General features: G+C 39.8%; 1 protein-coding gene and 1 pseudogene across 6 annotated transcripts in view; one reads left to right on the top strand and one right to left on the bottom strand.

Annotated features, from left to right (window-relative positions):
* Window positions 1-27338, top strand: part of CCSER1 (coiled-coil serine rich protein 1) — a 796797-nt gene that overhangs the window by 49888 nt on the left and 719571 nt on the right. The gene's annotated exons all lie outside the window — the stretch shown is intronic.
* Window positions 6356-27338, bottom strand: part of LOC132777270 (aconitate hydratase, mitochondrial pseudogene) — a 93412-nt pseudogene continuing 72429 nt past the window's right edge.

A 27338-nucleotide genomic window follows, 5' to 3' on the forward strand; every position in this document is an offset into this window, starting at 1 on the left:
TCAATTTCATGGCCATCTGTCACAATGCCCCAAGCATACTTTCATACATCTCCACATACATATCAACAGTGACTCACCTGCATGTTTGTGTGTATGAATGTCATAAAGAGTAAATGCGCATTTGTACAGCAAGAAAACTCAGGATAATTTGTTGTTGTGTAGTTGTGCAATTATTTATTTTCTGTTTTTAGTCTCTCTAGGTTTTTAGACAGTAAGGTGTTCTCTGGGCCTTATAAATAAAAATAATATATAAGTGACATAAAATTATAAAAAGAGTAGAAAAGACAGGAGCTCTATTCAGACATTGAAACGCCTAGCAGTTGGCAGTTGTATGAAGGGAAGATCAAGGTCTTCCTTTGTCCACAAATTCCCAGCAAGACTTGGCCCCACTCTGCCCACACTTCAGTCACTTCTATGGTGGAAAGTTTCCAATTTATGGTAATCCAAAGTGAACCTATCTTAGAAAGGTTTGTTCAAAAGTGGTTTGCCACAACATTCCCCTTGGGCTGAGAGAGCCTGACTTGTTCAGTGTCTCAATGACTGACCAGACATGCAAACTCTTAAGGCCCAATCTTTACCCCAGGAGCTTTTGCAGCAAACAGGAGGGTGGCCAGACATTGTTCCCTATAAACGCGGAGCAATTACTACAAAAGCCAAGAAATGCGAGATATCCATGTGCAGGAACATTGCAGTTTTGAGCCATATATGCAGATCTTCATATGTCTATATGTCCCTGCTATCGGACATAACGGGATTTTTCATCTGGGTTTGTTCCTGGGTTTTAGATGTTTGTTCCTGATTGGTAGGTTTATTTAAAAAAGTGACACTTGGGTAGAAGGCAAAAACTTTGTTTTAGTGCCAGAAACTTCATAAAACGTGTGGATGGCACATTTTCTCTGGCCAGGACAAAGAAGGAACTTTTGGAGTGATTCGCTGCAGTGATTATCCACATATCTGCATCTTGAAGTTTCTGGCGGAAGTCCCATAGTGGCCATCTTGTGAGCCTCTAAATCTTGCAACAAAGTATTAAGTCTGGAAAATGGAGGCAGAATTCCCGGGACCCAGGTCTGTATGTAGACCTCTTCTGAAGTCCTGGGGTTTTGTTTTTTTTTTGCTCCTGTTTAAAACCCATGATTTAGTGCTGTCTCAAAGCACCCTTAGAGTCCTAGTGCAGCACTCAAACACCTACATCATACTGGCTCCTGTAATGATAATGTCTCACTTTAGTTTTTAATCTATCTTGAGTTTTGGTTTTATAAAAGACAGATGATGATGAAGAAGAACCAATGTGGGGATCTGTAGGATTTTGCAGCCTGATCCCATTTTAAGTGCTATGGAATAAAGGGGCTTTCAGTTTTACATGGTCTTTAGCCTTCTCTGTCAAAGTACTGCTGCCTCAGCAAACTACAACCCCCCACCCCCACCCTAATCCCATAGCATTGAGACAGTGATGTTAAAGTGAGGTCAAACTTCATCAATTTCACAGTGGAGATACATTCTTGGATTCTTGGAAATGATTGTAATTGGAATCCACGTTGTCCTCGCTTATATGGAAGCAACATCAATCTGAGTGATTGGGTAAGGATGTCGTGGATACTGCTAGCATGGCTTCTGTAACAGTAGAAACACATTGTGGAATCTCTGAAGCTCTATCACTACTCAGAAAGCACACACTACTTTTCCCAGTTTAGTCCTGGCAGGACCAGTGAGAGTCTGCATATCAGTTCCCAGGAAGTTCAAGATGGAGGCTTTGGTAGCATTCATGCCCTGCTTGTGGGCTTCCTATAGGCTACTGATTGGCTACTATATGAACAGTGTGCTGGAGTAGACCGGCCTTTGTCTAATCTAGCAATGCTGTTCTTAGGTCCCTTTGTTCCCTGAACCCTGCCTGATTGGGCAAAGGTGAAACTGATTTTGTAAAGGTGAAATTGAGATACTGCTGAGAAACTGTAAGAAATGGGCTATTCTGCTGTTGCAGTTGTAAAGAGGAATTCTTCCCATTGTTCTCATAGCTGCTTGAGAAAAACTCTTTCCTCTCCCAGTACTTTTCAATTTAAGAATGAAATATGGCTCCTGTTTTAATACAGAGAAGAACTGTGTTCTGGTTATCACATATTTGGAATGCTTCTAACATTGCAGAAAGCATGCTTCTTTATATATTATATTCACTGAATTAGTGGAATCTTCTATATTGGATTTACCATCCAACAAATGGTCTACTCTGGTTAAGATTACCTAATAGAGTTTAGGCTTACATGTAGATGTAGATTCTGGCCATAGCCAATAGCGACACCGGTACTATGAATGCAGCCCCTTAAACCTTAACTATGGGGGGAATGTGGGCATTGATAGAGTCTTCCTTCATAGAAATATTCAGCAGACATTTGCCTTGTATCCTTTGAAAGCCATCTGATCTAATAATGGTCATAATGAGCTAATCTTGTGACAGTGAGTAATTTATTTATTTATTATATCAGGAGTGAACCAAGGGTACAGTTGTAATGTATTTAAAAAACAACAACACAAAGTTAAAAAAACCCTTGGTATTATATGAAATGCCCTTTGTCCAGTAGCTGGCCACTTGGAGTGCCTCTGGTGTTGCTATAAGACGGTCCTCCATTGTGCATGTGGCAGGGCTCAGATGGCATTGTAACAGGTGGTTTGTGGTTTGTCCTTCTCTGCACTCTCATGTCGTGGACTCCACTTTGTGGCCCCAATTCTTAAGATTGGCTCTGCATCTCGTGGTGCCAGAGCGCAGTCTGTTTAACACCTTCCAAGTCGCCCAGTCTTCTGTGTGCCCAGGAGGGAGTCTCTCATTTGGTATCAGCCATGGGTTGAGGTTCGGGGTTTTAGCCTGCCACTTTTGGACTCTCACTTGCTGAGGCGTTCCTGCGAGTATCTTAGAAAACTATTTCTAGATTTAAGGCATTGACATGCTGGCTGATATCTGAACAGGGGATGGGCTGGAGATGTCACTGTCTTGGTCCTTTCATTATTGGCTGCTACTTCCTGGAGGATGTCAGGTGGTGCAATATCAGCTAAACAATGTGATTTCTCCAGTGGTGTAGGGCGCAGACATCTTGTGATAATGTTGCATGTCTCATTAAGAGCCACATCCACTGTTTTAGCATGGTGAAATATGTTCCAGACTGGGCATTGCTCCAGACTGGGCATTACTATTCAGCAGCAGAGTAGCAAAGTACAAAGGCAGATATTTTTACTGTATCTGGTTGTGATCCCCAGGTTGTGTCAATCAGCTTTCGTATGATATTGGTTTTGAATAGATGATGATGATGATAATGTGTCTCAGACATGAATTTACTGAATGGCCCTCATATGAACTGCTATGCTGTCAGCCTCACATCCACAATGTTGGAATAGTCTGTTTATTTATTTTTATCCCAAATTTCTCACGATATAGGGACTTAAGGCTTATCCTATAGGGTTGTAAAGATTATTGAAATATCTCATACACATATTCCAGCTGTTTATATAACTGTTTTAGAAGTACTTACTATTGCATAAATGAATGCTTTTTACTAGAATCTGGTTTTCTTCTTACAGTTGCTCCACGAAGCATGAGACATGGATTTTACACCAGGGAGAAAGTCTCATTTAATCCTTTTGTTTAAAGTGAGCTTTCGGCTTTGAGAGTTTTTTATTTTTAGAGAAGCCAAAAGTAACGCTTGATTAGCTGATGATAATGATAAATGGGGATCTCCTGGGAAGTCAGTTGTAATGATGATTATTTTCCATCAACTTTTCAAGCAGACAAAAATTAGTCCCATGTATTATGGCTCTCTTATTGCTTCCTGTGCATTTGAATTAAGGAGAGGGAAACTGTGTTTCCTTTTCACATGCAGTGTAATGTGCAAGATTTTTAATGGGGATAAATGTGGTCCCCATTAGGTATATGCAGTGGAATATTGTAAATGCCTGTGCCTATGTTGTGCATCACAAAAACTAGGCTTCAGTGGTTGCTGGGAAATATTTTATGTGGTGAATTGCAGTATGATTGGGGTAGATGTTCTTCTTGTGTGGAAACTTCACATATTCACATGTGTCACAAAGTAATATCACTTAAAATCGAGCATCCACAAATTCAATCACCATGGCAACCATTTCCCACTCCCTGGCAATCAGCCCTTCCTTAGCATTTGATGTCAAAGATAATTTTGTGTTTGATTTGATTGGGGCTCACAGCGAAATGATTTCATCTCAGCCCCATGATGTTGTTTGGCACATGGCTGTGGCTGAAGACCTCCAGCTTTTCAGCTTTCTATTCCCCAACTTGCTTAGAGAGGATAGTGCCAAGATTTCACAAAGGGAAGATCTCATTCTGATGCTTCGATCTCTACTATTGTAGCCATATCTTAATGTCAGAGCTTGGGAAGTTACTTTTTGAAAATCATTCCTATTATGTGCCTATTCTAAAAATAACTAACTGTTGTTTCTCAATGAATTGAAAAAAAATTATGTTGGATGTTGCACCGATTGTAACATTTCCCTTTAATTTTCTTTCCATTTTCTAGAAGGAATTTAGGATTAATAAATGTAGTACAAAATGTGAAAAATTCATGCCCAAATCACTCTTAAAATGTTCTCATAGTAGTCTGTTTGGAAGGTGTTATATTTCAGTGTTACAAAAAGCTACTTTTTGTAAAGTAGCTTTTTACATGGAATCATAGAATAATAGAGCTGGAAGATAACACATGGACCATCTAGTCCAAGCTCTTGCCATGCAGGAAAAGCACAAAGTACCCAGAAGTAACCATAGGTATGTAATTGTGACACTGGTGCTTTCAAATTGTGCTCAAATTTTAGCTGGAAGATTTAGCTTCCATAAGTACTAATGTCCTGTCGGGTTCATCAAGTTCAAGGTATTGCCTGTGGCTTCTAGAGCTCAGAACAGAGCTACTATAATGCCAAGGATGTATTGGAGGTCTCACTGTGAGAACTCTAATTTGCCAGTGGAATTGCCTGACTAATTGTAGTGGAACAGGGAATTGGGTGGCTCTGAAGTCACAGCTGGGTGCCATTATAAGTGTCTACCTCAGGGGTGTCAAACTAATTTTCATCAAGGGCCACCTCGGCCTTAAAGTTGGCTTCAAAGGACCATTTCATCCATTGACTAAGAATCCATGGATACAGAGGATTAATTATATGTTTTTACATAGTAGTTAGTGCTCTTTTACCCATTTTGGGTCCTGGGGTGTTATTGAATGAAAACTCACATCACTTTTGATTATCCAATAGTGGGTATTGCAATCTAACAGTACTTGTGACTCTGAGGCTGGGGAGAGGTTAAACTAAGGATATTTTAAAGTCCCTACTATCCTGACTAAACAGAACAAACTGCATATCTTCCTGTAGCACAGCTCGCACCAGCTCTAGTCATGATGTCTAATAGAAATACAGGAGTTGTAGTCCAGCATTTGAAGGGCTACATAAATGATAGGCGGGCCTTGAGTTTGACATATGTGGTCTACCCAGGCCCGTAGCCAGGATTTCATTTCAGGGGGGGGGGGGCTGATTTTTTTTCAGGGAGGGTTTCGGGGGGGGGGGGGGCTGAGTTTCGGGGGGGGGGCTGAGTCTGAGTGAAAGAGGGTCTAGCCTAGCAAACCTTTTGTATCATTACCCCAATACCCCCATGCATATGGGATATATTGAGTGTGGTGATCAGATCATGATATGAATAAACATAACAGTTTAAATAATGCACCAGTAAGGCCTTTTCGCGAACCACCATGAGAATTTCGGGGGGGGGGGGAGCTGAAGCCCCTCAAGCCCCCCCCCCCCCCCGCCAGCATGCCTGGGTCTACCTCATTCTGACTTCTCTGTGAGTGTCTGTGAACTCCAGGAAAGAAAAGTTTGCAATCACATATAATGGCCAAACTCATGTGCATCGTTATTAAGGTATTTGGTACATGAAGTGCATAGGAATCATTCTAACAGCATGGTCAAGTATCTTCTGTAGTTAAAGTACAGCCATTCCTCCATATTTGTGGTTTTGACTTTTATGGATTTTGATAACTCTCAGATTTAATTGTTCTCTCTAGTAATCTCTAGTTCCACCAGTGGGTTTCACTATAACCATAATGATTGGGCAAAACAAAAAAGTCATCGTGAAATAAATACAAAGCAACATGGGACAACTGAAATGCATCAAATGGAGGCAGCTATGAACGCCAGAACCTGAAAAGCAGTTCTCATATTATTGACAGCAATGGAGCACTGTAACGAAGAGGAAGCTTAAGGTTAAATTGATCACAGACATTTACTCCCAGGAATCATTGTGGAATTTCATTTTTTATGAACACAGTGAAATCCACTGGATGTGCATACTTGTGTGGGTTCAATGCTTCTTCTGCAGCTGCCTCATTCTGTTCGGTGCACTTCCTGGTTGGAACCATTCAATCTGAGTCTCACTGAAAGTGTGGTTCAGCAAAATCTTTCAGACCCATGATACTAAGATTCACTTGGTGAATCTTGTCATAATCAGCTGGATCAGCAAAGGTAAGGGGCAACAGGCCCTGCTTCTTCAAATTAGTTTCATGAATCCTTGCAAAGCTCTTGACAATGATGGCTCTTCCTCCCAGGTGTTGTGACTCCAATGCTGCATGCTCCTGACTTGAGCCCTCACCATTGTTTTCATTGTCAACTACAACCTATTTAACATCATGTTTCTTGTAATAGTGGGCTGTGTCAGGAACAGGCCCAAACTCCTATTTTAATGCATTCCTTACTGAGTTGGTCTTGTCATTCTCAGTATCTATGGCACCAATCAGCAAGTTGCTTGAAATGTTGTCCAAAGGGCCATGGAATTTGAGTCAGGGACCTGCTGCCAAGATGTGGTCAGTAGTGCATTTCCCTTTCACCTTTATGAGGATGAGCATGTCTTCCAGATCCTTGCCATCCCATTTATCAAAGGACTCAAGGAGCTGCAAGCACTGGCTGATGGAGTTTACATGCACATGCTTGTTCCTGCCATCTTTTGGGGGGTACTGATAGGTGCCCTGTCCTAGATCAGATTCTAGTTTGGGTAATTCATCAGCAACAGGTGCATCAAGTTTGAACTTTTTTCCATCTGCTCCTGTCAGATAGTTGACTTTAGGGTTAAATTTCAGGGTGCCAGCAAGAGACAGAGCTGTTGCTATATCTGGCGATGTCAAAAAGGCATGGGTTTCAGGGTTGGCATCATTGAGGCCAGTGAAGTTTCTGGTGTAAGAGGTAAGGATTGTATGCTTTTCTCCCTTTTTTTGATATATTTTTCTGTTCAACTGGCCAATGCTGGGCTTGCAAGGATTGGCAAGAAGTATCCCACGAACATCACAGAGGGTTTTGGATAGCTGTCCCAGTCATTAGTGGCACAGATCTGCTCAGAGCCAGGTGTAATGGTGAATTGAGACTTGAATTCAACCCCATGGACAAATGCTTGTTTTGCCACTGCCATGTCTTCATAACTTGAATTGGTGCAGCTGCCAATAAGGCCAACTCTGATATCTACTGGCCAGCCCCTTTTGTGTCACAGAGCCAATCTCTTTCAAATTGTGCACCAAATCTGAAGTGAAAGGCCCATTAACAAGGGGTTTCAGTTTGTTTTAAATTATCTGGTCATAAGGAGAGCCAAAATGAGGCTTCAAGTGTTCTTGGAACTCATCTGCCAAACTAGCAATCTCTGTTTGCCCAGTCTTGGACAAATATTTCTTCATCTGAGAATTGTAAGGGAAGATAGAAGTGGTAGCATCAATCTCTGCTTTCATGTTGCAGATAGTTGCCATTCCTGTGCAAGAGATGGAGTATACCCCAGGCTCATGATACTGTGCCACTTTTCACAATAAGAATGCCAGCCACTTTCATGATCACATCTTTAGGAGAACTCCAGCCTGATGGTTTTCCAGTCAGTTTTACACCAATTATCTTTGGGCATTTCAATTTCTATGGGATTCCAGCCATAACAGCAACAACATCAGCTCCATCGAATCCAATACGGATTCCACCCAAGCAACCTCAGTTAGGAATATGGAAATTTGTACCAATCAGCATAACGCCAGGATATGATCTCGAGGAAGATTCCTGATCCAGGTCTCCAGAAACCTATTCCATACTTGGCACCTGCCATTGCTAGGAAGTGGTACACCTTGATTAACATCCTGTGCTCTCCTGGAATCTTTCTTACCACCTAGCTGTGCTTCAATAAGGTGTGTGTGTGTGTGCGTGCATGTGTCAGGAGTGACTTGAGAAACTGCAAGCCACATCTGGTGTGAGAGAATTGGCCATCTGCAAGGATGTTGCCTGGGGACGCCCAGATGTTTTAATGTTTTATCATACTTGTGGGAGGCTTCTCTCATATCCTCATATGGGGAGCTGGAGCTGACAGAGGGAGCTCATCTGCACTCTCCCCAGATTCGAACCTGCGACCTGTCGGTCTTCAGTCCTGCCAGCACAAGGGTTTAACCCATTGCGCCACTGGGGGCAATAAGGTGATGATAGTGGATAGTTGAGGGAACACCGACTAGGCAGCCCACTGCTGATAAACTGCAGCATGGCCATCTGAGCAGTGGCATTCTGCATGGCTACACGGTCTGGCCGCAGGCAGAGGTATGACTTGCCCCTCTCTATTTCCTGCTTCACAGGATCATCTAAATGGCCGTATACAATCTTCTCTGACAGGGTGAGGGACAGTTCAGTCTTTTCTGGACAGTATTGATGTTTTTCTCAAGTTTTTCGTAATGTATGTATTCATTGGATTCAGACTGGCACAGGATGGCACTGACTTTTGCCCAAGGCTTGCTGTAACCGGCTGATTAGGACATAGTATGGTCTCTATTATTATTATTGTTTGCCATCTTGAGCACAAATTAATGTTGATAGGCCTGCTTTTTATATGAAGGGTATGAAATTGTCATGTTAAGGGCTTGCAGTTCAAAATTTACCACTATACCACTGGCTAAAACTGTAGTGCTGAAATGACGTATATAAACTGGATAAGTGTGGACTTCCCATTAGTGTATATTTGGCTTTCTTTCTACCCCCATTCCCTGGCATTATTCTTTCAAACTACAGTTCTACAGCTGTACATTCAAGGGATCCTAATTGCTTTAAAAAATCATAGCTATTTGTTTGGAGCAAGTGTTTATTTAGCTGTCAATCAGTGTAATGGAGCAATCAATAGCTTTGGCAGTCTTTTGTAGATAAAGATAAGCTGCTGGTGGTAGTAGTAGTTAAGTTACTACGCTTCTGAAGAAGGAAAAAAAACACAGGCCACAAATTTAAAGATGCAGTTCACAAATGCATATGGGTTTCCATCTTTATTGTGTACATAGCTACAGATCAATTGCAATGTTGCTGCAAAGGTAGAAAAGTTCATCTCCCTGACTTTCACAGTGTACTTACATACCACAGACTTAACTGGCTTAATACTCTTTTCCTCTCCACAGGGAGCTGTAGCAATTGTAGTGCTGCTGAGAGGTGGCAGTGAAGATGTCTTGCAGAATGTTGTCATTGAATTGTCAGAATTATGAACTCAGAACTAGTTTCTTGTGTTTAGGCTCCATCTAAACTGCCTTATAATGCAGTTTTGAACGGCATTATAGAGCAGTATAGATGCAGCCATAGACATTCAATTACACCTGTAAATTAATGAGGTGGAATGTTACTCTTTTTGTGTTGTACTGTCATAGTTACAGCAGCTGGACTTTGAAAATAGCAAAGGAGGAAGATTTTATGGTTCAAAACATGTCTAATTTTGTGTTAAATATTCTGGCATGGGTTTTAGGGCAGCAGAGTTAAGGACAAGAAATGTAGCTTCCAGATACAATTAGTAACTTGTTTAGTAACAGTTGAGAAACATGAAAGTGGACAACTATTTCTTGAAGACTAATTATAACCATAATTTAGATTCAGAGACCCTTCTTAAAAGTCTCTTTCCAAACCTGAGGTGCATCTGTATTGTAGGATTAATGCAGTTTGACACCGCCTTGACTACCATGGCCCAATGATATGGAATTATGAGAGTTGTAGGTTGCTGAGGCACCAGCACTGTTTGGCAGCAAAAGCTAAACACCCTACAAAACCACAACTATTATGATTCAGTAGCATTAGGCCATGGGGAAAGCTATGGCCATAAAATTGGAGACGTCTCTTTCAGATAGAAATGTTTTGGCGGACTTTCGGGCATGTCTGTCTTAGGCAAAGGGGAGACTTCCCTAAATTTAGGAGGACTCAGTTGTGTCCTTTTAAAATGTACAAAAGATGGATTAATGGGTTCTGTATAAGCATAATAAGTGTGTCTGAAATATGCTAGACAGGGATAATGAGTAGCATTCTCACTCATGGCAAATATGTACAACTTCACAAGCAACCTGCTTTACCTGCTGATTTATGGCTGCAGCTATAAATTTTTATCCTAACACTTAAGCCACATCTGCTTGCAAATATTCTAGTTGTGATTTTTTAAATAATCTAATTCCACATGTAACTGGATGAACAACATGTTTTCCCTTGAGAAGCTTTTATATTTCATCATTAGTGTGGCAGATTTTTCCCGTTCTCTTGGCTAATTTATTTAACTTTTATTTAGGGATATAATGTAACAAATGCTTGCAAATGTTCATGTCCTCAGTAAGAAAGGGTTCTTAAACATGCTGAGACACCTCATGGAGAAAATGTTCAAGTACAATTTTCTCATATTTTAAAACTTGTTTGAAGAAAAAATCCACAAAAATGGCTCAAAACTGAACATTCTTGCATAGAAAAAAATGCTGTTGTTTTAAAAATGCACTCTTTTTACCATCAATACAACATGTGAAGACTTTTTTGGATCGATAATCAGAAGCTGTAATTTGTTTTCTTCCTCCGTTTACATGTTGGCATTTTTTTAAAAAAAGATTTGCTGTGTTTGATTACTATTTTACATCTACGGTTGCTATGTTTGTGAGAATATTTTAACAGAAAAGGGGGCATATGAACATTTAAATAAATCCAAGACAATAAGTGCTGCTTTATTTTCAAATGACCCTTTTCTGCAAGTCAGACTGCATGGTCCTCTACATTTTGTAGCAGCTTTACTGCAAGATTTAAATAGTCAGGAGTATTACTGAAAGGGGATGAATAAATCCTAAGTTGTAACATCCTGAACAGTAGTGCGTGGTAAAGATAGAAGTTATCATGTTGCACCATGTTGACTGGTCGCTTCAGGGAACCAACATCTCTCCATCCCAGTAATACCCTGTTTTCCTATTCCCCAATATAGAATTTCACAGCACATTAGCAGTTTTACAGGTTTGTTTGGCCTTGCCGTGAAGCATCATGCACAGAGGAGGCATATCTAGTCTAAAGGACCAGTGGTCGGCTGTGGTGTGGCAGCCCTGCTCTGAATGCATTTCATGATCCATCTGTAATCATGGGTGGAGATATGCGTCTCAAAAGGATACGGTGGAAGATTAATGTTTACAAAGCACGCCTGAGATGCCGAGTGCTAAATATTGTTATGTTCATCCCACTTCATTGCTGAAAACATCACTTTTGCATGCCCAGTGGTTCAAAGGGAGTGGGGGAAGAGTGAGCGAGTGCAGCCGTCTGTTTTGAAGGCGAGGAGGGGTTTGGAAGTGGATTAAGTACTCCTAATCTCTGTGACAGTGCAGATGGGTACCTGCCTGGAGTTTGAGACTCCAGCCTTTTGGCAGCAGACTAACTGACTGTCTGGCAGAGGCTATTAGAAGACTTAATCACACAGCTGAACAGACTTAAAAGGTAAAAGGAAAGCTGTTTATTCTTCAGTGAGAAAGGCCTTTGGATTAAAAAGTCTGGTAGAGGGTGGCTTCCATTGCTTAACTTAGAGAAAAACCACCGATTTTGTAGCGTGACAGAAACGATGTGGTTTGGAAGAAGCCTGAGGCTAAATAACAGCAGACAACATTCCCTCCTTAGTACTTACTTGTTTGTCTGGGCTTCTGTAAGTACAAAGGTGCTGTCTCTCCCTTGATGTGAAATTTATGAACAGAAACCAAATGGCAGTCTCCCATTTTCGCTCTTCCTTTCCTGATCTCTAAAGGAATTGCTACTACTCAATTATTGAAAAAAGAAGAAGAGTCGAGTCAGCTTTTGAGGGCTTTCTCACACAATCCAGATGAAATGTGCCGTAACCATGCTTTTAACCTCCACAGGATATTCTTCCCAGATGAGAATTGGTAATACTTTGGCATTCTCTTTGCACATAATGGATTGATAGTAGGAAGCGGGATACACGGGTTTCATTTTCTCCCTTTATAAAAAGATGTAAATGAACACTGGCTTGATATATGACACAGTTTATAGTGCTTATGACATTTCCAAAGGATTAGAAACAATGACAGTAATGTAAGTCTCACTATTGAAATGGCATTGTGTGAACAGGGGTTGGGGTAACAATTGCCTTGGAGACAGTGCTCATTTTATGGCTGCCATATCTGAGTTGCAGCACTTTCAATCTGAGTGTTAATTTGAGATCTTAATACATTTGACCATTTGGATTGGTCATTAAAATTTGCAGTAAAACCCAGATTGACTTTCATGCCCCCAAAACATTGCTGACCAGCAATGGCCACTGCCTGGAGGATGAATATTTCAGTATTGTATAGTAGGGAACTCCAAAATAAATCAGGAAGGATAGTAAAAACAGAAAGTATTGCGGAAATGCATACTCCGAGATCTAACTCAAATATACTGCTGTATTCCAAAGTTTGCAGACTCAGAAAATAGGATATTGACTTTATATATAATTCACATTATTGTAACACCCACTGATGTGTTAGTTAAATTTCCAAGTAGAAACAGTTTTGATCAATTTTTGAGGTTTTATCAAAGTCCATTTTCAATCATAACCCTTTGTCACTAACATTAAAGAAAAATATCCTACCTTAAAATTGACATAAATTGATAATATGTCAGGAAATACTGTATATGTAAACAATAATACTAACTAGAACCAACTATCTTCCAAATCAGTATTTGAATGTGCTTCTCAAACTGAGCAGGAGGTGTTACTGCCGCTTCCATCAACTTTGGGATATTGCTCTAGATCTCTCCAACCTTTTCTCCCAAGTCTTTGGGGTATTGTGGTTCATAATTCCAAAGTTTCCTTCAGTAAGGATACTCCATCACTCCCAGTTGTCCATCTTTGTGTTCCCTGAATGCTTGATAGGTCTGGGAGCTCTCTCCTTCTTTACTATATTTTGTTTCCCAGATATGACTTTTCCGTAGTCTTTATTGCTTACGTTACCTCCCCTACCTACAAAGTGTGAAGTAAACACTGAGGAGGGAGGGGGGAAATCATCTGGGCCTCTCTTTACTCTCACATAATTTGCTGTTGAACTTTATCCCTCATTAGCTCTTTTCCAGGAAAAAGTCAGTATTGTTTTTGTTGAAGGTGTTTTAATGAGCAGGAAAGGCTGGTTTCTGCAGGACATCCATATTGCCTGGATTGGGGCACATGTTGTACCTGTCAGAGCTGGAAGATTCAGTGAGGCTTTTCTCTGCCTTGTCACCCCCATTTCCCCACTGCCAAAGGAGACTCAAAAATAAGTTCCATGCACTTTTAGGCTTAATTTAGAAAGGAAAGTAGATTAAATATGAACTGTAGCAATTACGAATGCTTGCAATATGTGCTACAGAATGTGTTAGTACCCTGGTTTTTACTGTTCTGAAGGAGTAGCAGCAAGGGTGTATCTGTTTTTATGTATGTTGAAGTATCACTCTGTAGGCAAGGGTTTGATTTTGATTCTCCACTTGGCCATGGAAACCCACTGGATCACTTTGAGCAAGTCTCACATGCAGAGCTCCAGAAACGTTATGATAGGGTCATCATTGGTCAGAAATGACTTGAACACAGCAGCAACAATGAGGGTATTGCCCTCCAAGTTAGAAATCTGCCCCACCCATTAAATTTTCCTTAAGTCTACACCTGACAGGATAGCTAAGCTGTAGTATTGTGTGTTTAGCATAAGTTTTATTTCTTTTCTTTCCTAGGCTATAGGATGAAACCACAGTTGGTGGGGTTCCATCCTTCAGCTGTTTCCAGACCATCTGAAATTTGGTGTGCATTTGTGATGTGAGGCTCTCTTCTTACCTGGGAAACTTAACTAAGGGATATGGTTTCACTTTCAAATAAAACCAGGGTTAATGATATAATAGCTTAAGGTTCTATTTAATGAGGGGCAGCATCACTTCGTAACAACATAATTCTGGAGAGACTATTGCCCAATGAGGAGAACCATGAACCTTAGAGATGCTTCCAAATCAAGAGCCATGATGCACAAGAGGGACTGATGGAAAGATCTTTAGAGTCTTTGAAGAGGTGTTCGGAACTAAGGGAGAGGAGTTGTCACCTGCCTCACTGTTCCTTGAGAAGCTTGGTCATAGGCTGGAAAAAGCAACCCTAGTTCCCATGAACAGCCTAAGTCCAGAACATCTGTTTCATCGGTAGATTAGTTCAATTAGTCACTTTAGGGCTTAAGTTTTTCCAATCCTGGATGAATATGGCTGGGTTTGTTGTGTTGTTGTTTTTTTTGCTATGTAACTGCTTCTAAGTAACACCTGAAAGTAGTTAATGAGCATGATATAATTTTTCTTTGATTACTTGCATAGAATAAAGGCTTTCCTTAAGTGATCTCTTCTTTTCCATTCTCATTTCACATGGCTTTGCTTGGTGTGTGCATACATATAGGATTCTTATTTCTCGGGGAGGGGGAAAGGAGCCAGAAGTGGAAAAAGTGCAAAAGCAATCTTGGAAAGTTGAAGCCACATGTATTGGGATGCTACTAGTCTCCAACTGTGTGTCTCCTCTCAACATAGGATGAATTAGTAGTGGTGGCAGTGGATAAAATTTGGGGTTCCCCTCTCCTATTTAAGAGCAAATGATGGAACCAGAGCCCAGAGCCATTACACCTTTAAAGGATGAACTTATATTTATTTAGGCATAGAAAATAACATTACATAATTCCGGAGAGAGAGAAAAAGGCACGAATAACCACAAAGGACGTACAGTTTTCTCTTGGTATGCATTGGAATCCCAGATACCGAAATCTGTGCATGCTCAAGTCCCATTATATACAATGCATAGTAAATTGGTGCCCCTTGTATAAATTAGCAAAATTAAGGTTTGCTTTTTGGATTTTGCTTTTAAAATATTTCCAAGCCATGGATGGTTGAATCCGTAGATGCAGAATCTGTGGATATGGAGGACTGACCATATTCTGGCTTTAGAATGTCTGAATTACTTTTTGTATCTATCCAGGGTTTATATTCAAATATGGATACAGAGATAAATGCCTTTAATTCTGTAAATGAGCCCTAGGTGTTATAAGGAAAAAGACCTAAGATTATTCCTTTTAATTTGCATGCATTACGTAATTGCTAGCAGTGAGAGCATTAATTGATTTATTGGTGTGATTAATCAATTAATTCATTATTCACCATTTTAAATGGTAGATTTTTAATTGGAGCTGTCCCCTGTGAAAACGACATTGAGTGTTGATGGCACTGGTATATATAATTTATGTGCATCATCAGGCAAGGATTTTTCCAAACAATAAATGTCTTGTCTGGATCATTTAGTCTGAAGAAATTGTTATCTTCATTAAGTACACCTGTATGGTAGGGAAGTCTGCCACCATATTATTTTATTGACAAATTAATCTGCTTAAAAACCGTAGTAGTTAATTTGGTAGTAAAGATGTGCCTGGGTGGATTTTTTTTCCTGCTCAACATATCTGACTGAACACCATATTTTGGGAGTTGGAAAATAATGTTCCACCATTCTCAACATTCTTTTGCCCATGAAAAAAAAAATCCTCAAAAACAACTTTTTTTATTATTCTCACTTTATGACTTACTCTGAGAAAAATCTGCATGTAGTTGTTTCACACAGAAAAATAGTAGTGTGCTGAGCAGTATTATTTCCTATGGAAGAAATATGGTATCTTACAGAGTCACCTTCTGTGCAAAACAATTACATGCAGATTTTACATAGAATAAATCCCAATCTGCAAAGTTTCCATCCACACAGCCATATAATGCATTTTCAAACTATATTATGTGATCAGTGTAGATGGGGCCTTTGCAGTTTGGGGCTTATTCTATGCAAAATAATATTGCTCACAAATGATTATTTTTCTGAGCAAAAAAGCTGTTTTCTGTCTAAAACAACCACATTCAGATTTTGCTCAGAATAAGTCCTGAATAGAATCATAAAATCAAAGAGTTGGAAGAGACCTCATGGGCCATCCAGTCCAATCCCCTGGCAAGCAGCAGGAATATTGCATTTAAATCACTCCTGACAGATGGCCATCCAGCCTCTGTTTAAAAGCTTCCAAAGAAGGAGCCTCCATGACACTCTGGGGCAGAGAGTTCCACTGCTGAACGGCTCTCACAGTCAGAAAGTTATTCCTCATGTTCAGATGGAATATCCTTTCTTGTAGTTTGAATAAGTCAGATAGTTTTTTTTTTTTGTGGACTTTCTCACAGGCGGAAAAATACTACTAAACTTACTCATTAAGAAGAAAATTAGCAAATAAATACCTCTACAAAGTGGTGCCCTGACATGAGTATCCCTAAGAAATGGCAAGAACTGGGACTTTTGCATGGTTTTCTTTTCCCATTACCTATAAAATGATAGCGACATCATCTAGCCAGCATTTGTAGATCAAATGGCTTACAACAGAGAAGACTTCTTTTTTGGTATTGAACTTATGTAGTACTAAAGCAATTCTGCTGAAGTAAATGTTTTGTATTTACGCATTTTCTTTATCCAGTATTTTGGAGGTGGGGTGAGTAGTGAAACTTTTTCATTGGTTGAACATCCTTTATCCAAAATTCCAAATCCCAAATACTCTGTAATCTGAAATTGTCCACGTGGGTTACTGAGATAATGATGCCTTTGTTTTCCGATGGTTCTATGTACCTAAACTTTGTTTCAAGCACAAATTGCATATAAAATTACCAGCAGGCTATAAAATTACCATCAGGCATGTGTATAAGTACGTATGAAACATAAATGAATTCTGTGTTTATACTAGGATCCCCTTTCCAAGACATAGCTATATCTATATCTCTATGATCCACCTTGGAGATTAAAACCTTCTGGGGAGGCCCTGCTCTCGATTCCACCTCCTTCACAAGTGTGACTGGTGGGGATGAGAAACAGGACCTTCTCAGGGGTGGCCCTTCAGCTATGGATCTCCTTCCCTAGTGAAATTAGAGCAGCCCCCTCCTGACCTTCAGGAAGAAAGTAAAAACATGGTTATGCGACCAAGCTTTCCGACAGCTAAATTCTTTGTGCAATAAGAGAATAAGGAATAGCGAACAGACCGATGGAATGACAACGGATTTTATTTTGGATGGCATGATTTTAATAACTGTTTTTAAATTGTGTTGTTTATGGGTGGGTTTTAATATGAATGTTATTGTATTATCAATGCTTATTTTTTATGCTTTATGTCTAAATGTTATTTTATGTTTTATGTATTAATTTAGTTAGGTTTTAATTTATTGTCTAAGGTAAAGGTAAAGGTAGTCCCCTGACATTAAGTCCAGTCATGTCTGACTCTGGGGTGTGGTGCTCATCTCCATTTCTAAGCCGAAGAGCCAGCGTTGTCCGTAGACACCTCCAAGGTCATGTGGCTGGCATGACTGCATGGAGCGCTGTTACCTTCCCGCTGGAGCGGTACCTATTGATCTACTCACATTTGCATGTTTTCGAACCGCTAGGTTGGCAGAAGCTAGGGCTGACAGCGGAAGCTCACGCCGCTTCCCGGAATCGAACCTGTGACCTTTCGATCAACAAGCTCAGCAGCTCAGTGCATTAACCCACTGCGCCACCGGGGGCTCCCAATTTATTGTCTAGCTATTATGTTTTGGTTGTCACATGTATGTACGGCATTGAATTTTGCCTTTATAATATTGGAAACTTCTTTGAGTTCCCTCAGGGGAAGAAAATCAGTATATAAATGTAGTAATGCAGTATAGAAAGAAAAGCAGTATATAAATGTAGTAAATAAATTATGTATGTACAAGCAAATACAGGCATTCCAAAATTTAAAAAACCCCAAATTCAAACCATGTCTTGTCTGCAAGCATTTCGTGTAAGGGAAGCTCACATGGTACTTGGTTCTATAGAAAAGGTTAAACAAAAAATTCTCGTCACAGTTGGGAGTGTCTTTTTGTTTTTTCAAAAAAGATGGGTAGAGGAATTTTCTTTAAGCTTCTTTCTTCTGGCAGCATTCCAATAGGGAAGATAATGTATGCAGAAGTTGTATGACAAGGGAGGTTAAAGGCCTTATCAGGGGGTAATTCAAGCCTTGTGCACACACACATCCCAATGAGGTGATCCAGTCCTGATGTGATAGACTAGACTTGTCACTTCAGACTGCAGGTGGGGGAGCAATCATTTTTAATGGTATATCACACTGGGGAAAAACGTATAGGTCCATCAACATAATAAAAGCAGTTATCAAGTCTTTACTCAGGGTTACAAATCTCAATTCCAGCTATAGATTTTTTTAACAAAAATGCTTTAAAAATGTGAAATTTGGTTGTGGGTCTTAAAATTCGAGCAAATGATTAGACATCATGTAATGAACAATGGATGCAAAAACATCATGCTCTACCCACAATTCTGGGTATATCTTGTACTCATATTTGGTGTGCATACTAAATCCATCCATCTTTCCCTCAAATCATGACCAAAAGCTCATATGATGTTCTCTTGCTTGTTAAATTTCAGAACTTCCCTAAGTTTAAAAATAATGATTGAAAAGACAAATTTGAAGAGACAGGTTCACTACATTCCTTAGATTTTTTTTCTAGCTGTCAGGGTGATCTTAAGATACACAAGCAGGTAATGTACTCAAGTCCAGAGATGAGATATTTGAACTGGAACTTCTAGTTATATAACTGGTTTGGTTGTTGCAAAGAAATGGTGGTGATGGAGCAAAGAAAAGGCTGGAGGGAAAACCTGTCAGATTCATGAAATATTATGAGGAAATCTGTGTGTATAAGCATGTGAATCCAGTGTTGAAAACCAGCTATGAATAACAAAACCAATCACACCAGAACTGTAGCTTAACAAGGCATAGCTTTACTCCTTTTGTAACATAACTGTAATGTTTTTACTTTTACATGTACAGCGTTCCTTTGCTGCTTCACAGCTTATTTATTGAGGGCTCACTGTTTTGCAGGTTTCCCTGTTCCCTCACAGCTATCCTCCTCCTCACCTTCCTTCCCTCCCTCCTTGCCTTTCTTCCACAGCCATAGTGACAGAGGGGCCCTCCTTCCTCTGTCATGGTGCCAGAGGAGATTTCTTCTTCCCAGCAGCCCCCTCAGCAGCTGGTGAAGTTCCCGCCAATAGAGTGGCCAGCCAATGGGAGGTAGACCCTGCTCTCCCTTGATTGACTGGGCTGTGGAAGGCCACGCCAGGCAGCGTGCTTTCCCTTGGCTGTGAACTTAGTGGTGGCAGCAGCAGAGGGGATGCGGCAGCACTGGTTGGAAAAGCTGGGACTCCCTCTGGGACTTCCTCCTCAGCTGGCCTTGGGCTCCCTCCCTGTACTGAGTATTCATGCCAAGTATGGTGCAGATCCATCATTGTTTGACTCCACAGAGTTCTCTGGATGTAGGTAAACTACAACTCTCTTTGAATACCCCTATTTCACAGATTTTCACGTACCCCCAATGATAAATGAGGGAACACTGTAAATGATGTGGTGTTATTAAAGGGTTGAAGGCTATGACATTGTTGATGTGTTCATGTGGGGTTACTTCATGCTCTATTGCAACTCTTGAAGTGACAATGTGGTTGATTGCAAATAGGATGGTGCATTTAGAAATGTTCTAAAAGTAACTAAAACTAATTATTTAGTTGCTTTTTAGATGTGGGTAAATAAAAAATACCTTTAAAACTCCAGGTACAATGGTGACTTTTTTGGCATTGCAACTACAACTGATTGTTTTTAGATCAGTTTTCTAGATTCTGCCAATTGAAAGCTATTGAAGTTTCAGAGCAGCTGCAGTGAGGCTCATGGAGTGACAGTTCATTCAATCTGGAGACCAGGTGCACATTGTACCAATACCAAGACCCTATGAGTTGAGAGATGGCTATCATTACTAACCAACTATGAGCTAGAATGACAGCTGTACAGCTGGTAGAGCAAATTTAATATATGGCCACTGCAACCATTTTAAGCTTTATTTTAGGAGAGAGGGGTATATCGTGGAACTCACACTTTGAATGACATAATTTACTTTTACTTTTTCTCTTTCTCATTTACCAATATTTTCCTTATCCAATGCCTTCCTCTGCAGACCAGATGGCAACTAATGGATTCCCTGTCACTGGAGTGCTAAATTTGAACTTAAAGTTGAACTTTAACAGAGCTCTCCAAGGTGCTGGCCTATTTTTAGAAGCTGCTGTATATCAGATTCGATTGCCTTTCTATCTATCTCAGCACTGTCCACTGTGATTGGCAAGAACTTGCAGGCAGTCATTTTCTCTGGCAACTACTACCAACTTCTAATGTCAGGAATTGAACTCCTTGCCTTCTATACACAAGGCAAAATGTTTTGCTTGCTAAATTTTTACTGTTACTCCCCTCTGTTTTTTTTTTTTTGTATTTTCTCCTCCTCCATATATATGACAGGTTTAGTGCTTGCAGTGTTTCACCAAAACCCGGGAGATCAGTTATAGACCCTGTACATTCCCTAAATCTTTGGCAAATCATTTTAGCTTGATCTAAATCATAATTCTTTGGGTATCAGATGAGAAGGAGAAACATTTAAGCTAAATAGACCTCACTGGATGAAAAGTATATATATTATGCATATGCATGACATGCACATCTAATAAATATAAAGTGTGTATGTATGTGTGTATGTATGTACACACACACACATTATATATATATATATATATATATATATAGAGAGAGAGAGAGAGAGAGAGAGAAAGAGAGAGAGAGCACTGAAAGGCTTCCTCTAATATATTTTGTAGGTCCTCCATTTTTCTCCATGGATGCTGTTGGAGATGGTAGTGAAAGAAATTTAATCAATTTACTATGGGCAGGATTCCATAGGCAAATGGAACCACAGGTGAAAATCCACTCAAGCAACTGGCCTTTCTGATCTCCTTTCCACTGTAATCTTTTATGCTTTCCAAAAGGCAATGGGCATGGTTTGAGCGAGTCTCTGGAATATGGAACAAAACAGATGGAAGGGAATTGAAAGTAAATACCTTCTTAGAAGTACAGAATTATTTAGAATCATAGAAGGAGGCTTTCTAGATTCCAGCCCATATTTTCAATCTAACAGAAAACTTAAGTGTTCTATTATCAGAAAGAAAAAAAAAACAGCTTGGTTACTGGGCAGGTTGAGTCGTACGAACAAATCTGCTTCTGTTATTAATAAGGTTCCTTGGTAATGGGGAAAGTATTCTCAGTGCCAGCTTCTGCACATGGCACCCTTGATCAATTGCCAATACCACAGCAACCTGGCAGCATCTCCTGCTGATGGCCTCCTTACTCCTATTTTCTGTTCCAATATTTTGAATGGTGTCAGAAAGCTGTATCTAGCACATTTTTCATTTACTACAATGCCACCAGCATTACGTCTCTCTGGGCCATTGTGAGAAAAATATTGGCTTGACTCATCTGACCAGTATTGCTGTTGCAGTTCTTTGGAAACCTAGCCATGGTAGCAAACTATAGAAGGATGTGTTATTCAAGACCCTTTCAAACATGGAATCAGATCTGATCTGTACCAGATGTCTTTTGACATATGAAGCTCAATAATCATATGTAGTGGCTTTGAGTCTCCTTTGTGGAAAGAAAAAGCGAGATACAAATATAATAAGAATACTCACATAATTCTGCTCATTGCTTTTTTATCACTACCACCTCTCATTTAGTCAGTGAACTTGTCAAGGGTTTTTTTTTCTGTCGTGTCAGGAGCAACTTGAGAAACTGCAAGTCGCTTCTGGTGTGAGAGAATTTGCCATCTGCAAGGATGTTGCCCAGGGGATGCCCAGATGTTTTTGATGTTTTATCATCCTTGTAGGAGTCTTCTCTCATGTCCCCACATGAGGAGCTGGAGCTGATAGAGGAAGCTCATCCGCTCTCTCCCCGGATTCGAATCTGCGACCTGTCGGTCTTCAGTCCTGCCGGCACAGGGGTTTAACCCACTGCGCCAGGCTTACTCTGATGAGGAAGAAAAAGAGGAGTACTCAGATAGCAAGCTTCAGTCAGAGCCTGAGGTGGCTCTTAACCTGCCTTGGAGCCAAAGGAAGTTGTCAGCCCACCTTGAATACAGAACCTGTGTGATCTCATTTGGACCATGAAAACAGTTCTGAACAATATAGAATAAAGCAGCAAGAGCAACGATGCAGGTCCTACCTTGGTATGCTTTAAAAAGAAAGCAATGAGATACTTATTTAAGCTCTGTTTGTTGTTGTTGTGTGCCTTCAAGTTGTTTCTACCCAATGACAACACTAAAGCAAACCTACCATAAGGTTTTCTTAGCAAGCTCTGTTCAGAAAAGGTTATAACTAGCTATAAATTAGCATAGCCAAGACCATTGTTTTGCTCTTTGGACTACTTGGTATTGAGATACATTTGCTTCTCTCTCTCTTGTTTCCTAACCTTTGTTTTGCTCTTTGGACTTTTGTCTTCAGTGACTCCCTTGTTGGTTTTGGAACCTTTTTAGATTTCTTTTTGTGTTCAGCCTCTGGGTTTTTTCTCTGCTGCTCATCATCAGACTCCTGCTCCCAAGTAACCCCTTTTCCTCTTCTGACACCCGTACTCATTGATCCATCATTCCCAGAGAATCCCTCAAATGACTCCTCATCTTTAGATGCTGTAAGTATGTCCCGGATCCTCTTTCTCTGCTTCTCATCATCAGATTCCTGCTCCCAAGTAACCCTTTTCCCCCTTCTGGCACTCAAACTACTGTTTGTAACATTACTCACAGGTTCTACTACAACATGTGCACTGGGTTTAAAAATATATAAGAAACATAAATGAATTCCATCTTATTCACATAGTCTCAAAGTAATTTTATACACAATATTTTAATAAACTTGTGCATGAAACACAGTCTATGGACATCAAACCATCAAAAAGTAAAAGTGTCATTATCTCAGCACATTTTGGAATATTTTCGAATTCTGGATAAGGGATGCTCAAGGTATATACAGCTTTGTAAAGTCAAGAATGCTTAAAGAATTTTGGATATTATTGGAGCTTTGTGCCATGTGCTAGGCTTTAGTCTCTATGACATGATAATTAAATATTTGAGAGTTTTGAGTCTGATTTAGAAGAGGAAAGTGGGATATTGATGGTGGTGATGAAGATGATCATCATATAAAATTAGTGGAAGTAAACTGATAGGTTCAGCCAACCCTGAACTGGACTTGTACCCAAGATTCTAGAGAAATCTCAGTATGCCTGTTTCCATGTCTATTCTTAATACTGATAGATAGATAGATAGATAGATAGATAGATAGATAGATAGATAGATAGATAGATGGATAGATATTACAGGATTAGATGAGCCAGTTCATTTACATGCATTTATATGTTTTAGCACAAGGATACACAAAATTCTCAGGTACTTCATCCTTGCTATCCCATCTTAACACTTAGACCACTTTGTCTTTTTCCTTTGCATATGCTTAGGTATACAGTCATACTTAGGGAGCGCTGTATGCTTTCCAAACAGTAAAACCATGCGTCATATATGGTTGAACCATGCCTTGTTCTCTTTAAAAACAAATCTATCAAAATCAAGGCTGCTGCTCGATGCTGGTGAAGGAACACTAGACTGTTCATGCTTGCCTGCTTTCTCTCTGCGCCCTCTCTCTCTTGCCTCCCCCCTCACTATTGATCTGAAGCCCTGCTATAAATCATTCTATATTTAAACTAAATCATAAAGCAAATAATTAACATTGAATCTGCCTCTACTGATACAATCTAATGTCTATAAATGAAGAGATTGGTAAGAACCAGAGGAAGCTAGATTTGAACAATAAGTACTGAAACATCAGGCTGGAAAGCTATAATAAAACTTGCCATAAAGAGCTGCATTGTTCACAGGCATGCATTTATGGCCTTGTCGTGTGCTTCTCATTATGACATTTTTAGGCACCTGGGTTTTTCTTCAAGGATACTAATTAAACATCTGGTGCATAATATGTAAGAAGCAATACAGTTATGTGTTCTGTATGATAGATGGATCACCCCTCCCACATCTTCTTTGAAGTATGCTTTTGCCTATTTAGTTTTGAATTATTTTCTTCAATGCTCAAATAGCTGTGGATCAGCCTTGCAATAGAAAGGTTGCAATGCTAATGAGAGCTACATGAGAGAAAAGCTAGGAGTCATAGGATTAAATTCAACCTTATTGTTAATTAGACCCATTGAGATGAATGGGGATTGCAAGTTAATTCTCATGGATTTCAGTGGGTCAAGTCAAGAGTGAGATTAGATTTTTTTCCTATTTACTCTCCTTCTATTTCAGAGCAACATTGAAAAATGTTCATGAGAGGACTGAGTTTGGAAGGGCTACCTCTGTTGGCTGGCACTTGTCCAGCTCATGTAGAATCAGCGACCTGCTGTGAAAATCTGAACCCCCTGCTGCTTTCTATTCTTTGTCAGTTTATCTCCCTTTCCCCTCTAAGTGAGGAATGACTAGAAAAGGAAATGGAGGAATTTGGGTGAAGGCACAGAAGGAGGAACCAAAAGTTTGGAAGCAATAGGGAGGTGGAAGAACAGGAAAAAGACCCTATCAGGGGAAATACCTGACAAAGAAAAGTAGGTGTGTATTTTTCTCAATGTCCAATATCAGATGCCATCCCTCTCTGGATGATCCTTTGTTTGCTGCTGCTCTTCTCCAGTATATGTACAGTAGAATCTCACTTATTCAACTTCTGCTTATCCAAAGTTCTGAATTATCCAACACAGTCTGCCTCCCACCTGGATCCACAGGTGAGGGAAGTGGAGTGTATATTTGCCTGTGGAATAATATCTAGGGTGGGAGAAAGAAAGAAACCTTGTCTGTTTCAGTGCTAAATTCATAAATACAGTAATTACTACATACCGTTACTGTGTATTGAACTGCTTTTTCTGCCGATTTGTTGTAAAACATGATGTTTTGGTGATTAATTTGTAAAATCATAACACAATTTGACACTGAATAGGCGTTTCCTTAATCCCTCCTTATTATCCAACATTTTCGTATATCTAACATTCTGCCCGCCCATTTATGTTGGATAAGCAGGACTCTACTGTAGTTGTTGTTAGTGAATGAATGCAACCTAGAGAATATTCAGTCTTCCTGCTGACATGGAAAGCATCAACAATCTTCCTTCACTCATTTTTCTTCTTCTCAAAGTTAATATATTTTGTTTGAGATTGCTAGGGAAAGTGAGGGTGGAAGAGTCTTGGATCCCTTCTGTTATTGGGTAACCCACTTATTTGTGATGAGCGAGCTGGCAGAAAGGTAGGTTTCACTAGTTTTGTGAGCCCACATAATATGCTTGCAAAACATTGATGGATTTTTTAGCTCAGAAGGTATATAGGTTTGTACCAAGAAGTTAAAGAACAAAAAGATAGAGATAATTATGTGTAGTAGGGATCAGCAATTATAGCAGAGCTGATGGCTATTTTGACCCCACCCTTACAAGCACTCACCATGAGCTGGGCTGTATTAATAATGTGTTTTGCTTTCAGTATAGAAAAAGAAAACATGAAGTTCCCTATCATCACCACCACCACTACCACCACATTGTAAAAAAGTGATTCCTGGAGACTTCCATGAAACAAAATTCAGTCTTTTAGAGTAGAATCAATAGGGTGTGTGTGTGTGTTTGTGTGTGTGAGGTGGCTGGCTAAGTCTGGGAGCTTACATGGTAACTATGCAGTTTCCAAACTGGTAGGATTACCTGCTACCCACCTATGCTATATAGCCAGGAATCTTTATTTACACCTTACTATATAGTTATGATGGTCATACTCTGACATACAGTAAGTTCTTGGTATGCTCTCGAGTTTGCTTCCAACCCCTCATGGGTTCCAAAATCCATGGATGCAGTGGCATAGTGAAATTATGCCTTTATTCAAAGTGGATAAATCCAGTTTTCCTTGTTGGATTTCAGAAAAAATATTTTCAAGCCATGCATGGCTGAATCCATAGGTACAGAATCTGTGGGTGAAGAGGCCAACTGTTCTAAATATTGGGTTTAAGCCTGTAGTTCTATACACATGTTCTTGGGGCTTCTAAATAGATTTAATTTTGTGAAAACACTTAGGTTTACATTATTTATTAATTTATTTTTTTAAAAAAACTTTATGTGAAATAGACTATGAAGTGGAACTCAAGAAACCTATTAATAGAATGCAGTCGTTCATACTGTATAAAATATGCATATTTGAACAGCTTTCAATTCTGGCAAATATATTGATTGCAAATAACACATAGCTGTTGATGTGTACATGTGAATAGAAAAATAAGTTGAATTAAGATTATGTTGTAGCAGCTCATAGAGAAACTGCCTCAGTTCTGTGACCTATTGGTATGTATAACTTTATATATCTGCTCTGAGATCTAAACTGACATCTGGACATATACCTCAGAGAGTGGCATGATTGCTTGATAGCAGTGTTATTTGTCAAACCAGAGGTCTCTCTTAGTATAACATATCTCAAAAGATCAATTTCTCAACTCTAAACAGATGTGTTATCTAGCATGTGAGTAATTTTCCCTCTCACATGAGGAGGTGGTATCCAGTAGCTGTCACTATTGGAAAATATTCACATAGAAGATTTGTGTTACTGGAGAAGAGTGATGTTAACATTTGCAATAAAGCAATTTATTTATCGTGTCAGAAGTGAATTGAGTGTACAGTTATAATGTATTTACAAACACAAACAAAGTTAAAAACTTGGCATTATACTAATTGTCCTTTGACCAGAAGCTGGCCACTTGGAGTGCCCCTGGTGTTGCTGTGAGAAGGTCATCCATTGTGCATCTGGCAGGGCTCAGGTTGCATTGTAGTAGGTGATCTGTAGTTTGCTTTTCTCCACACTCACATGTCGTGGACTCCACTTTGTAGCCCCATTTCTTAAGGTTGGCTCTGCATCTCATAGTGCCAGAGCGCAGCCTGTTCAGCACTGTCCAGGTTGCCCAAGATGGAGTCTCTCATCTGATATCAGCCCCTGATTGAGGGTTCCAGGTTTTCGTCTGCTCCTTTTGGACTCTAATAATGCAATGTCTAGCATCTAAATCTGTATCTTAATGTGTGAGTCTTATCTCTCACCAAT

The sequence above is a fragment of the Anolis sagrei genome, chromosome 5 (genome assembly GCF_037176765.1).
Source record: "Anolis sagrei isolate rAnoSag1 chromosome 5, rAnoSag1.mat, whole genome shotgun sequence".
NCBI classification, from domain to species: domain Eukaryota; kingdom Metazoa; phylum Chordata; class Lepidosauria; order Squamata; family Dactyloidae; genus Anolis; species Anolis sagrei.